Source organism: Leuresthes tenuis, unplaced genomic scaffold, assembly GCF_036924035.1.
Source record: "Leuresthes tenuis unplaced genomic scaffold, fLeuTen1.0.hap1 SCAF_19, whole genome shotgun sequence".
NCBI classification, from domain to species: domain Eukaryota; kingdom Metazoa; phylum Chordata; class Actinopteri; order Atheriniformes; family Atherinopsidae; genus Leuresthes; species Leuresthes tenuis.
Genome location: NW_027325373.1, coordinates 14,138,427 through 14,154,437, shown reverse-complemented (window position 1 = coordinate 14,154,437; position 16,011 = coordinate 14,138,427).

Below are 16,011 nucleotides of genomic sequence, written 5' to 3'. Positions count from 1 at the left end.
GAGCAGGCTGCAGGGGTGTGTGCTGCTCTAACATCCCCAGAGGCGATCTTTAAGCACGCTCACAACTACACACACCAGCCCTCCCCTCTCTCTCCTTATCTATGTTGTGTTGCACGTGTCTGTCTTTCAATGCGCACAATGGGGCAATTGGGCATTGTTATCGTGCGTTTCCATCGCTGCGTCTTTCTTTTGTTAGTTTAAAAATAGACATTATTGGCAGGAACGGGTGGAGTGAAAAGGCCGTTATCTTAGTCGGTATAGTGTAACTGTAAATTTGAAAAAAGACAGACATTGTACAATCAATATTGGTTGACAAGTGCTGGAGTTTGATTTAAACAATAACATTGGAATAATCACACTAATATGTTTTTTTTCTTCATTTTTACAGCACACTGTCTAGGTAGAATAAAGTAACTATAGTGACATAGTAAACAAACACACGCTCAGCCGCCTATTTGGCTATGTGCCAAATCTCATTCATTTGAGACTGTGCCAATTAGGACCGTAACGCATGTTCTGACGTAGTGCTACAGCTTTGATTCAATTTTATTCGCACAGCACGCAGCCAACGAGTGCTGTAAGCCAATTAGAACCACGGTGCTCTTCATTAGTCAACCCAGGGTAATTAAGCGTCCCAAAAGTTTTTTTCTCTCTTATCTTTAGTAACCCCAACACGCTCTTTGCAGCCATTTTGACATTAACAAGTGAAGGTATGTTTTCACGAATAAGCCTTTGTGTTTTCATGGGCAGCAACGTCTGATAAACAAGTAAACATAGATTTCTGCGCAGATTAAGGGAGAACTGTTTGTAAATCTGGAAGGACTTCTACGCAGTAGGCTAACAAAAATCCTAAAGCCAACGCAGCTGCAGGAGCTTAGATGACAAACACAAACAAAATCACCGCTTTCCTTTTCCTCTCATCCACTCAGAGATGGAGGTATGTTCCAACAGTCCTTGGTTGTTTGTTGTGGTACATAGTGAAAATATGAATGTAGTAACCTATGTCAACCTATGTTGTGTATGGAGAAAACCACAAACAATGAGAATAAATGATCTATTAAGCTGTATCAGTGGCCACTTTTAATTTATTTATTAATTCTTTTGGTATTGCTGAACTATCATTCCTCTGGCTAATGTATGTTTTGTGAGGATCAGGAAAGACATTTTGAGGTTAAAATAAAGTATAAAATTGAAATTATATGAAATATAGCTGAGTTACCTTTACATGAAAGCACTCCTTTCTCAGACTTTTTTTTTACACCCTTTCATGAATATTATGATGAGGCAAGCTTCTAAAATATGCCTGGGTTCTTATACTGATTTGTTTGTACACTGCAGAACCTACAAAGCATCATCACAGAAAATTGGTAAAGCGTTAACACACCTGGGTCCCACTTGAGAAAGCAGTTGCAATGAGCCTCTAATGGTCCTTCATAAAAACGCTGCCTTTTGCACCTATGACAACTTGATTTTTGACCTTGATTAGCTGGTGCAGCCATCTCAAAAGTGCCATGTGGATGAGGGTTACTTCAAAAGAACAAACAGCATGTTTCATGTGAGACCTCCTTCAAGTGGAGACTTTTGTCTGAAAGAGAGTGTTTTTTATTCATAAATGCAGCTATTCACTCAAATCTGGAGTGATTTGATAATAATAGAAAATCAAATCAATGTGAATTTCTATTCTTCTACTTAAATTATTTCATTTGGAGCAGATCTATACCACCATTTCCCCATTTTTCCCACAGGTGGAAGAAAAACTCGAAATTGTCTGTTTCAAGCTAGTTCAAGTCATAATTAGACAGTCCTGAATTGTTTATTAGGACAACCAATACTCTATTCAAAACAAAAAATGCAGCGACTAAATTTCTGTAGAATATGTTTAGTCAAATTCTTTTGACAGAAATCTAGAATACATTTTTTTTTCTTTTTCCTTTTTCTTTTCTTTAAGACCAGGGCCAGGCAGATAAAGAGACAAGACAACGTAATTTCAAGGTCCAAATTGAAAAGCATTCACACAGCATTTTTCCCAAAACGCAATACATTTTTCTCGGATGTACTTCTTTAAACATTTTGGACTTTAACAACAAAAAGTGACTGTTGGTATTCATATGTGTTTAGATGCACATCAGAGAACATGGCCTTGCTTTGTTTATATGTGCCATTGTACATGTTTGCATTTGTCCCCAAGTGGCCTTGTGTCCTTAATTGTGTGCATGTACTGTATGTGCATGCATGTTGTGTGCATGCAACTGCTTATACACAGTTGAGGTAGGCGGCTGAGTGTCACTGCGGGGGGTCCATGTGCACCCATGCCACCCCTCTGACACCAGGCAGCCATTGTCCTCCTGTCATGATCCATCATGTCCTCCAAAGACTGGCCTTGTCCATGAGGGAGGGGACTAATCACACGCCTCATTACCCAGGCTTGGTTACTCCTAAAGGGAGTATAGTCCCAAGACACCTTAGCCTGTTGCTGCGTGAAGAAAAAGAGGAAGAGCGCAAATGTGTGTGAACGGTATAGAAAAAGAAAAAGAGAACATTTGTTTGAATGTGGATGTCAAAAATGGCAAAATATGTTAATCTGAGTGACTTGACTGTGAACGTGCAAAGGAACGGCAGAAAACTATTATTTCGATGCTGCACATTCACTCGTCATAGGGGGATATTCGAATATTGCCAGTATTAGAACACAACTGTAAAACAAATTTTCAACTTGGCTAAGTTGGAGATTGCTCAGTAGTGCAAACGGTCATTTACATTTGAAATGACACCCTTTTTGTCGGCGGAGGAACCGGCATCTAGTTTTCAACCATAGCAAGCAGCTCTCATTGTTCCGAAATGGCTCCATCTGGCAAGGTTTCACTGACCAGGCCAGCCGAGGCTCGCAACCCCCAGCAGCTGGCTAAACTGCCCAACCGCTTCTCCGCTTGGCCTTCGGACTAACCGATACTCTGGTGGCTTTACCCCACAAACATACACAAACGCTCATACAAGCACACAAGGGTAACTGTCCACCGGCCTGCCAGTCTTGGGGTCAGCTGGCTTGAGCCAAGGGAGGGGAGGGAGGTATGTTGGGACGGGTGGTGTGGGCTGAACAGGGTGACACCATTTAGGCCATTGTTATTCCTCAAGAGAACTAGAGAAATGGGTCAAAAGTGTTTTGAGTGCACTGCAAGACCTTTGAAATGATCTTTGGACATTCAAAGATTTGGAAAAAAATGACAAATGCTCCAACCTATGACTCAAAATCTTCTCCACTTTTAGAGAACAGGGAATTCTCATGCTTCTTCATCAATTATGTGCTTAACTCAACAGCTGGCCCTTAAGAGCTGAATGCAGGTTTCATTATTTGGTGCGAGGGCCTTCTCTTGGCTAAAAAGGCTGCCACCTCTGCCTATCGTCAACCCCTCTTAATATTGATATGCTAATGATGAACAACATAAGAGACAAAGCTTGACTGCTACCACTGGAAACCAGTACAATGGCCATTCAGTGAGTCTTTGACACTTTTACCACCCAACATGTGTCCCCAGTTTCATGCACAGACAATAAAGGCCAACAACTGCCGATCCATTTATATGGGGGATGCTGCTACACAGTTCTGATGGACCGTCTGGGATCCTGACTGGTTATGCTGTCTTTGTCCTTGGTGGAAAGTATCGGCTTTTTACGGCAATGATAAGCCAATCCAAAAGCAGCCTCCATGCCTGAGGGGTCAGAGTTCAAACCTGTCTGGCAGAGCCCAGGTTTGACCTAGAGTGTCCTTACAGATGTTGGCCGGCTGTGGGGTCTTTCTGGTTTGTAGGTGGTATGCTTGTGTCAAAAACAGAGAAAATATGGAACATTATAAAGCTTAACAGTTATCATCTTTACATTTATTAGATGGTTTTAAGAGCAACCAAATCAGCTTTGGGGGTATTAAAAGTATATTTCTATTGTTTGATGAGAAACAGAGTTTGGACAAAAAGAGGTAATCATGCTACTATATATGCTGTCCAGCATCCTTGTCTACTCTTTTTTTTTTGTCAGAACCAAATATATGATAGTTCTTCTGAAATCCATCTTGTCTGCCTCCACACCAGATTTCTGTTTTTTTTTTTTTTTTAAATGGAGGCCACATAGCAAGCTGCTTAAAGTGGATATGGCATGATCATTTCCAGAAGTGTAACTTTTAATCTTGGGTACCTCTAGATTAAATAATTTGGAATTAGTTCAGAAAGATGTTCACTAATATAACTGCTGGCTAGGACAACACACATACAAGTCTTCTGATTCTGAACAAGAAAACCCACGTTTCCAAGCAACACGTAAGATCCAACCATACGTGTTAGAACCAGAATCGGCTCCTTCTCTGAACATCATAGAGAGCAGCATGACAAACCGCTACAACAAAGATTATACCTCCATGTTTCTGAGCGGTTGTATGTGCAACAAATGAATATGTTCAGTTATCTTGTTTATAAATCTATTAACGCAAAGGGATGGTGGCCCCCTTGGCTGCCTTTTCTCTCAGTGTACCCGTGATGTTCACATTAAAACACATATGTCTAATGCTGATACTATGCACACATTTGAAACAATTTCTCTCATTGGCTGTGGTTTTAGTTTGTACAATTTTAGTGGTTGAGGAGTCTCAACATTTGACTTCAGTGTCACCACAAAGCCAGCATCATACTGGGCCTTCATAAAACTTTCATAAAACTTTTGTTTATGAAGTGCAGCAAACAAATTTCAAAACGTTTCCTGACTGGCCAGGAAAAACAAATCACATCCACTAATATAAGATTGCTGGGTATTCAGAGAAGATGAACTGGGTCAACTTGCTCTCACAGCCAAAAATTTTTTTTAAAAAAAGTACTCTAAAAAGTACTAGCGGATCACTTGTTCTTTGTGGTGCAAAAACTTCCAATTTTAATTTGCTTGCATTGGATAACATGCACACTCTCACTCCCATGGGCAAGCACTGCCTCTGCATAAAAATACTAAACATGCATATACCCGTTTTTTTAACTTTGGGTAATGTTTATGGTGACAATACATCACTTAAGCACTGCAGATAAGCCTGAAAACATGGAAACGCATGCTCAACGTTAGTCCACGGCAGCCCAAAAACTGGCACAACAATGTGGGGCATTGTCCTGAATAAACTTTCATGTTTGCAACTTGAGGTCTCTTGTGCCGTGTCAAAACTGGAGCTGCATGTAACTTGTAAACCATACGCTCTAATTTAAAAAATGCAGAGCCACGGGATTCCTTTTATCAAACTAAGTAGAAAGCATATATTTTCACCACACTGCAGTGCTCAACACACTGGTTTTTCAGAAAATAAGTTATCGCTTAAAAAATTATTGCGACAGTTAGCAAAAATTTACTTGAGACCAAGCTAAACAAAAGTTGTTATGTGTTTTTTTGATTAACAAAAGTATTAGTCTTTGATAGTTTATTACATCTGGTAGCAGACAATGAACTCATATCCCAGCATGCACTGGACCTATCAAAACCAAACTTGGTTACATGAAAACGAAGACATGTTGTAATTGTTCACTAGAGTGCACTGCAATATGCAAGAGTTTTATACAATGACACCAAACTACAGATTAGCATCCCTTCCCAAGATTGTCCAAAAAGGCATAATTGTACCCTACCCGTCTTACAAGGGTTGTTTCACCACTGATGGCCATTTAATGTCAATGTTTTAGCCGCCCCTTATAAATGGTCTATGTAAGGTGATATTAGAGACTTAGAAGAAGTGGGAAAGATGCTCTACTGTGATCGTGGTTAAAGTTAGAGTGGGTTAGGCCTGTAAAGCAGAGGATATATTGTATTACACCAACCTGATGATCAAGCTGCCATGGTGACTTTATAAAGCTAAAATCTGGTCCCCACTTTACTACTTTGTAGCTACATTTTCAAAGAGAAACCATTCTCGGGAAAGCTAAAATTCCAGACAACTGATGTACATTTAATCACAATTTCCATACACGCTATGCAGTTGTTAACAGTTGATTTACAAAGTTGGCTGTTGTTGGACTTTTACATCAAACTGTTGATGTCTGAATCCTGAATCGTTGGCTGATAGTGATTTCCTTCACTAACATCTACCGAATCATTTGAAACCTGAACATTAGATCCTGTAACTTTATATTCTCTGAGTAGGATAGAACAAAAACAATGAAAGCGTCCTTTCATACAAGTTAAAAGAAATTAACAAAACACTTCTTTATTAAACAGTTCTTATCCATAACCCTTTAGGGATCATTGCAGTCTTGTGGTTTAATCAAGTCTGGTATAAAATAACATAAATATGTTGTATGCAATTAGGATTTTTTACTTCTTTTGGGTACCAAAGAGAAGGGAAAAAAGTATAACAACAAATAAATGATGATGTCATATGTGGACTTATGAGGTCATGGATAGCAACATGTGTCAGTGGTTATATTTGTCCTCTCTAACCTCTAATTAGAATATCTCTCCACCTCCCTCTATCTTAATGAACACCCCCCTCCAAAAAAAAGCAAAAAAACAAAAAACAAACAAACTAAAAAAACAGAGTCAGCAATTCTGCCGACATGGACACAAATAATGAGACAGAGTTTCTGCTCTACAACAGTAACTATACTGTTGCTTCTTTATTTTTACCTGATTTTTTTTTTTTTACAGGATTTCAGCTCCCACTCCGGACTTTCTTTCCCCATTCTTATTTTGTATTTACCTTTCAAGGTTTCTACCCTATCACTGATTTATTCTTTTATTTTGCCATCACAGGTGGAAAGTAGAGTGGAACAAGTGATTAGTCGCTGTACAAGGCAGCAGTAACCTCTGATGATGGCTATAATTATTCCTCCGCAAAAATTAATGGATTTATTATTTGTAATTTATTTTCTTATTAATCATACTCCATGTCAGAGCATACCAGAGGACCAGAATGCCATTAGTATCACAGGGGTCAGCTCTTTTAAAGGCAACATTTATCATTTTGTTGTTGGATGTCATTGCTGAGCTGGTTGGGATTCAGTTGGGATTCAAAGACTTTTCTCTCTGAATGACTTTTGTTTGTTTTTCTTTTTGTGTGATGACCATTGTTGCATTAGGCATCAGCTCAGAATTGTCTTAGTCGAACAAGCTTAGGGATGTTTGTGTAGCCCATGTTGGTGGGACACATGACGTGTTTTTCTCCCTCTCACGCTTTTTTTTCTTTTAGTCTTCTTTTCCGTCAAAGGTAGGGGGGTGGGGCGGGCGGTGTGGACTAACATTGCGGATAAGAGGCTGTCCGGCACACGCCTGCATGATGATCGGTAATCCCACAGTCTCAGACTCATGACCCACTTTCTTGGAGGAGCATGATGGAGCAGCAGCCTCCTCTTACCCAGGAGGTGCCTCCAGACGCAGGGTGGAGGGGTGGTGCGACCCCCCCCCAACCACTCTGTTAAGACAAAGGAAAAGCCAAACTCCTGTGAAGATCCCTGAAAGCCATGCTCGAGGTTCAAGAACTCTAAAACCTAAACGTGATTTGGCCTTATAAGTTTTATCTGACAGATATTTCAGAGGTCATTTGATCCTTTTCGTGAAAAATATTTGTTAGTCAGGGGCTTTGTGTTTTCTCCACTGGCACCTGTTGTTGCGCTTTTTGGATATAACAGTATTTAAGCAAACTCTGTGTCATTGTATGATATGCAGATGACATTTTATTTCACAGAAAGATTTCTAATGGAATCAGTTGGTAGAAAAAAGTGACAAATTCAGCCACTTTGTGAGCCTGACCCACATGTCTGATAGGTCATAGTTCTTCTGAGGGTGATTCTTAACACATTTAAATTCTTTTGTTTTCCAAAACAGGAAACTGTGAGACTAATGATACTGAGCAATGCTCTTTGCCTTTTCCTAATTAAACCACTGACTTAAGCAGAGATCATCCACTAATACAAACAAAATGAAAAGAACAGCTTCTCCACTATTGTGTCTCATCCCTTGAAAATATGCTGACCGACATCATGGCACGAGCCACAGCCAAATAGGTCAACAAATGCAGAATTGTGGAATTGGATCATATCACCAACATGCATCTTATTTTTCTATCACCCACCACCTGCCCCTGCTCTTGCTTTTTTTTTTTGCTGCTGAAAAGACCACAATACACACCGCTCTTACTTCTCTCTTTATCTTAATCCGTGGCAGACTTTAAGTGTCTGGCATCAGGGCAAAATCCCAAACTGGAGAGGAGCGTGTTTGGAGACCTAATCCCCTTACCCATAGACTCGAGTTGCCCTCAATTCACCTCTCCCAAAGTAGGCCAAGAACAAGGAGCCACAACAGAGGCAAGCGGCTTCACGAGGCTCAGCATTATCATGCTGCCAGACAAATAGCCACGAGGGACACATACGTTTGCACATACACACTGAAGGACAGATGATGTATAAGCTGATATGTGGTACAGTATAGACACCAGTGCAACAAGCAGCCTTAGAGACACATGGATGCTAACCTGAATATTGAGCACAATTTATTGCTGGCACAGTTTCTATGTTTAACTCCACACTGTAATCAGATACATGAAAACAAATACACACACTGTACATATGTACATACACAAATGCATTATTCCTTGTCTTCTCCCATAGTCTTCAAAAATCACCTTCAAATATTTGCCACATCCACGAAGCAAAAGAGATCAGCTACACTCCAGTGCCTATATTCTGTTTCTCCTGATTAGATCACATCTTTCTGTGATCTTTCAGATTGGCTCAAAGAGCGATAATGACAAGATAGACTGAGTATAAGCTGTGAACACAAATCAATAATTCTCCATGTCAGGTCCCCATATGCTGTTTTGAGCAACTTGTGGCTTCGGTATCTAAATAAGTCACTTTCTAGGCTAAATCAAACAAACCAACAACAACAAATAATGATACAAACTGTGAGGTTTTATATGTATATATATCTATCTATCTATATCTCTCTCTCTCTATATATATATATATATAAAACCTCACAAATATATAAAACCTCACAATTTGTGCCTGCGAAACCTTTTAAGAAATGACGTCGAAATAGTCACAACTAAGGACAGAAAAATCCTGATTGATCATTTCACAACATTTTGGGCAATTTATAATACAACAGGTCAGTAACGTGAATAGATAGAAAAAAGCATCTTAGATTATTTGATTTGAGTCAGTCAGAATCCGAGATACAAGGGGAATCAGTAGAAAAGTAAGTCGGGAAAAAAAAAATTCCCTCAAGTAAAAGTTTGACAATTTCATATTTATACTACATAATAGCATTAAAAGATTTAGATAATCCATATAACTTTCTGTACGCAAAGGACAACTACAACTTGGTTGTTATCTTTGGGCCCTCAGGCAGCACTGCATTAAAAAAAGTCAAGACTCACTGTTAGGAGCTGCAGCCTATCTCTGCTAGTCAGGGTCCATCGTGGAGCGACTGCCTGTGCATCACAGGGCCAACAGACATGGAAGAGAACACTGATACCTCACACAGAAAGGCCCCAGCCAGGAGTCAATCCAGTAAACTTGCTCTGAGGCACTGGCGGTAACCACCACTTCACCATGCAGCCCCACAAAATAATTTCAATTTTTTTTTTCTGTTTGAATACTCTAAGCCAAAAATCACGGAGCCCCCTTGGGGACAAGGGGGAAAAAAGATGATGGGTGAAAAAAAAAAGAAAAGAAAAGGACAGACTTTTGTGAGATCTCGAGAAACTTTTGCGAGATCCCGCAAACAAAGTATTCTGGACCAGATCGGTGTTTTGTTGACGAAAGAAGAGGAGCAATGGAGGACAACTTGGAGAGCTCTTGAATTCATTCCCATGGGCCTAACTGAACTGGATGTACATTATCCTAAATATGACTTCGCAAGATCTCATATGATCTTGCAAAACTTCGCGAGAAAGATCTCGAGAAAGTTTTGCGAGATCTCGCAAAACTTTTTAAACTTCAGAAAGTTTTCTAAAAAAATTTTTTTTAAAGTGTCTTCACAAAAAAATCTAGCATGTTATGCCAGCAACACACTGAAAAAGTTGGAATGGAGGCGTGTTTATCAGTAAGTCACAATAAAGTACCATTACTATTTTGTTTAATCACTTTTTTTAAGAACTTGTAAACTCTAAACATCAAGATAATAATTAATAGTACTAAAACCAGCGAAAGTGATGGTATGGGAGGTGCGTCAGTATCCGTGGCATGGATGACTTGCATTAGTGTGAAGGAACAAATGATGCAGAGGTGCATAATAAAACTTTGGAAATATATTATTAGAATATTATTCTTCCATCAAGATAGCATCTTTACTCATTATGTCTGCGTTTCATCAGCAGGACAATCTCAGGTGTCATTCTGCACATCTTCTAAACATGTGGCATCATAAATAAAGCAACTGAGTGTGTTTCACTGACCAGCCTGCAGTTCAGATCAGGCTCCTACTGAAGTCATGAGGGGGAAAAGCAGCTAACAACGGACTGTTGAGCAGCTAAAATCTTGTATTCAGCAAGGATGGACACGGATTCTTTTTGCAAAACTCCAACCATTCCTATCCTCAGTTTACACATGATTAAAAAATGTCATTAAAAGGAAGAGTAATGTAACTTAGTAATAAACATGGCTCCATTCCAAATCTTTTAGTGTGTTGCTGGCATCGAAGTCAAGTTCTGTTAGCATTTTCTAAATAAAATGGAACTGCTCAGTCATAACAATGAAAAATGCTCCCTATGTATTTGTGTCTATCGAGTAAATGATACTTAATAGCCATGCAACTCTCTTACTCATTCCTCTCTCCTGAACAGAAATTCAAGGGGTCAGTTTAAAACAGAACTTGTAATTTCCTCAACATGTAATATTTATTGTATCCGTAAGCAGCTTGATTCTGTTTTCAGATCAGTGGCCCAGCAGTTATATCACGTAGAGTACTCTTGAACCAATGGGTCATACAAAGAATTTCTTGCACATGCGATTTCAGTAACAAGGATAAAAGTTGCATTAAAGACCAAGTAAATATGAGGCTACAAGTATCTGACGCATATCGATTAAGTGAGTATAATACAAATGTCATGATACTTGTTACAGCCAATTATTCTCTTTTTGTCACTATCCCACTGTCACGGAGCATCTGTAGAAAATAAACCTGAATTCAAAGTGTACAGTACTTTTGCTCTGAGTAGAGACTGCAGATTTTTTACTTGGCATCCATCCATCCATTTTCAATACCCGCTTAATCCAATTCAGGTTTGTTTTTTTTGATGGGATGGAGCCTGTCCGAGCTGCAACTGGGCAAAAGGCAGACAAGTCGCTAGTCCATCGCAGGGCCATACAGCCATACACTCTCACACCTAAGATCAATTTAGAATCACCAATTAACCTAACGTGCATGTTTTTAGACAGTAGGAAGCAGTCAGAGTACTTCGAGAAAACATGCAAACCTCCATGTAGCAAGTCAAGATTTGAACCAAGAGTCATATTGCTGTGAGGTGAAAGTACTAACCACAACACCGTCACACAGGCCATTTGCCACTTGATTGGTTTGAATTTTAGGATCATAAGAAAATTAATGAAAACTTATTTTGTGATATTTTAAGATTTCACAATTCAGGATTTAAGTTAATGCAACAATTTCCTTACAGTCAGAATGGTCTAAGTGCTTTACAGTCTTCCATCTGGACTGAAAAGGACATGAGAGGATAGGAAACAGCACTGCCACCCTTTGGTTGTTTGGAGAAAAAACAATAGAAGATACCACATGTTGAATTGTCAGTGTAGTCAAAGTACTATAATACATACTATACTAAAATACATCTTGTGTCAGTTTTAATGTGAAATTAAAGGAGATAATAAATGTTAAATTATGTATTCAAATGAGCTCATTTAAAGCTCATGCTGTACTTCATACACTCAGGATAATTAAACCATGTTGAAGAGATAATGTCGACTGATGGTTAATGTTTACACGATTTTCTGGAACTTATGCCACACATGACGAGCCAATCTCAGCATACAATTATGGGTAATAGGAGCAATCCTCAGGATACAAAAACTCATAAATACCAGGAGAATTGGTCAAAACCAAAGCTTTGTCTTGGGGATTGCTGCAAGATAAAGGACATTCCACAAAGGTTTAAGGATGGGGATAAGCGATGTCAGCTCCAGTTGGATTCTCATTTAAGGGCTCATCCATTTCTCCTCCACTTCCTTCCTTCCTTCCTGCCCTCCTATATTGTCGGTTAAAGCTCCAAGGCTGATTCCAAAGAAGATTAGGTCTGATTTTTCCATTATGCAAATTGTTTTCCTCCTTCCTATCCATTGGTCATTACCTTGTTTTGTTAAGGGACTGCTTTATAATTAGTAAATTTCAGATAACATAGGCAGATTTGAATGTACTGTAACACGACCAGAAGACAACTGACCAATATCTCCATGTGAACTGCACCATTAATAACACAAAGCAAATGTTAACAGATTCCAGATGTTCACCCAGCAGGTTTGCACCCATCTGTAGCATATTTACTGAATATGTTTATAATCCTTCATTCATTTATGTTGCTTTTGCTTGTTTATGCATGACAGAACATGTCAATAAAAAGTCCTATTTTGGTTTCTCTATAGTACTATGGCTGTTTTTTTTAATCACATACTCAGATAAAATAAAAATCAGTTTTTTTCATAGTGATTTCTTTGAATACTTGGATCTATGGGAGCTCACCACTTCTTTATTCAGTCCCTCTGCACATTTACTAGGGTTTGACTACATGGAGAATTACTTGAAGACTTGTTGATTTTATCCATGATGTCACAGAATGAAGGTATTCTTCGGACTTCTTCTGATGCCTCACAAGCGAGGTAATGGGTTTGTCACTGACAGGTAAAGGGAGTGACACAGCTCATCTTGCTACAATTCTGTGTTCTGTTGGGAGAACCTGGCTCCTAGCATTCCCATGGCTGTCACTTTGACAACTACCACTTACCTCAACATTTCTGCAGACCAATCACATGACAACAGCACTCCTTATAGTAGTCGCCTCCCCTAGCAGAACAGCAGTGGGTCCCTGCTTAGGAATGGATCAAAGAACACAACAAAATAACAATTCTGTCATCAAGTCACTTCTGTTCCTTGTGGGCAATAATATTAAAGTTTTAAACATGCAGTTTCCACTAACTAATTATACTTCTCTTGTAAATGTTGTCTTTGATCTATTTCTGCTTGGCAGGGGAAATGAAAGCCGGCAGCAACAACAATTTTTCAAAGCAAATGAGTCACCACATGCTGACAAACTAAAAGAAGATCACCTATAGGCTCAACAAATCACACACAAGTCCAATAAACGTAAAGCAAAATGGAGAAGAAAACAACTCAATGATTAAATCAACCTGCCATTCACACATTACTTTCTTTTCGTTCAATTTGGGCAATCTCACTTTGGAATTGCTGAAGGCTGCTTTTGAGGTAATCAGTTCAAAGTAAACAAAAAGCTTTGTAATATTTGGCATCTGCGAAGCATGCTGGCGAATGCACTGCTAATTCAATGCAGCAGGATTTGTAGAGAACAATCTGACTTTCACTCTTGGGTCAAAAAGTCTCAGGGTGGTTAAAGAAGCAGCAAAGAGAACAATGTGATCAACAGGACTCGTTGGCTTAAAGCATTAGATATTTTGCTTTGACTATGTGTTTTTCAGTTTTTTGTACAGAAAAGGCACTACAAAGCAGTAATCTCCGGACAGAGTGAGGAAAATGTCCCTTTGGTTTATTTTCATTGACTTATCCTAAAAGCCTGTAAAATAAAACCAACAACAACTATGCAGAACTGTACAGTTCACCTTCTACACAGGCAGATGGTTTTGTTTTGTTTATGAAACTCGATTGCTTCAGAAAAGAGCAACAACTTTGAGTTGCTCAGTTTAAAATCTGAAATCAGCTTACCTCAATCTCATTTCGCCTTTGCCGCTTCTCATTGTTGCGTGTGTGGACTATCCGCAAGATCCAACTGGGGGATTAAGAAAAAAAGGAAACAATAGAAAGGAAGAAAAAAAACAACAACAACAAAATATGAAACAAGTGAAAAAGAAGAAAACATGTTTTTGTGTGTGAGAGACGACTGAACTCAAAGTAGCTGCACCGAGGAGCTCCCTATTCTGAGTGAAAAATGAAATGCATTAAAATAAGTGGTTTCCTCCGCTTTGAGGAATACACAGCAAAAACATGCTCTGAAGATTAATGGGTGATTAGTGTCTATGATTGAAAAAATGATAATACAAACTACTGATTCAGACTCCTAAACAGAAGAATAATACCACATTAGTATCATTACAATTATTTTCCCATCTATATAATTATTTTTTTCCACTTATGACATATGTTTGATACTTACTGAATTACATGATTCCTTGTTGTGGTGGACAAACATGTAACTCGGTACATTAATGTAATGTTCACACGTATTATACCATCTCATATATATATGTATATATATATATATATTGTATTTATATGTAAATGTGTATATATATATATATAAACTCACATGTATATTTATTTAGTTTTTTTTTTTTACCAGTGCTATATACATGCATCCATATTTGATGACGATCTAAATGAATTTATCATAAAATAAAGGATCAATTAGCCTACTTAATAGCGTGTGTGTGCGTGTGTGTGTCTGTGGTACAACAGAAAACAGTTAAATCACAAATTTGAAAAACAAAAAATGCAGTAAAGGGGTAATAAGGCAGTGTTCTAAATAAGTGAATAACTCCAGAATATGTCAACACATTGGAAGAGTTTGTGTAATTTTTCCCCCCACTCCCTCTTGTTATTTCCAGTTAGTGTCCCCACCATATGTCAGCATGGGAAAACAAAACGAGCTCCTTCACTGAACTTTAACTTTAACGGGACATTCACTGGTGCAATGCTGCCCCCAAGTGGTAGATTACCAGTATTTACACTGGAAGGATTAAACAACAGATACCTAACAACAGAAAAAGCAAAAATGTTTTATTTGTGACACCACAGCATCAATAATTCGGGAGAGTAATGGAAGTTTGTTGCCATTACTTCCAGCAGACATCACATTTACCATATATTGACCATATTGCAAATTCTCTCTTATTCCAAGGAAAATTACATTTTAGTGTATGTAGATGTAATCCCCGAACGGTGGCGTAGTTGGATAGTATCCTGATAAATAAATGATACAATAGTGAAATTGCTGTCCTATCACCTTTCATGCTCACAGCAGAAAGTATCAAAGCAAATCAGCAGATTACAGGTGACTTTAGCTGCTAAATAGACAAGCTGACTATATTCGCTAAGAAGATTATAAGCACAGGTAAGGGAAGGATTCCTCAGAGGCCCACAAGGGTGCAAGTTTATGAAGAGCAGCTGGCTCCTGTCATCAAAGTTTGTGGTTGTCAGGCAAATCAAAAGTTGCAGTGTTTGACGTTTGGGAAAACATGAAGACAAGGTCACTACGCTTCTCATCTACTATTTATATCGACTGTAGAAGTGACTTCTCATACCATTTGAGAGAAAATTGGAAAGCACCATGAAGTCTGATTGTCAGATCACAATTAGACGTAGTTTAAGCCTGGATTAAGTTACACAAATGTATTTGCTTTGACATTCAGAAAACACAATTTTTTCATAGCATGTATTTCTGCAGCACCTATAGTCGCCTTCTCAGTGAATGTGGCACGCAGAAAAAAGTGGGCCCTTATTTTCTATGTTGACCCTGTTCAATGGCACACCAACTCGCTACATCTTATTTTCAAAATCATTGTTCCTGATAAAAAAATAAGCATTTTCTTTTCTAACTTCTACCTGGTTCCTGCTTTTACATCCCCTGTTGCTTCTCTCCTTTAACGGTGCTCCAACAGATCTCCTATGCCTTTATAGCAACCCTGTCTCATATCAAAGAATGTCTTAAATGGATGAGGAGAGACTGATTGCTGAGGTTGAGAAATATCCCAAGATGTTTTAGTATGGTAACAGGGATTGTGTGTCCTAAATGTT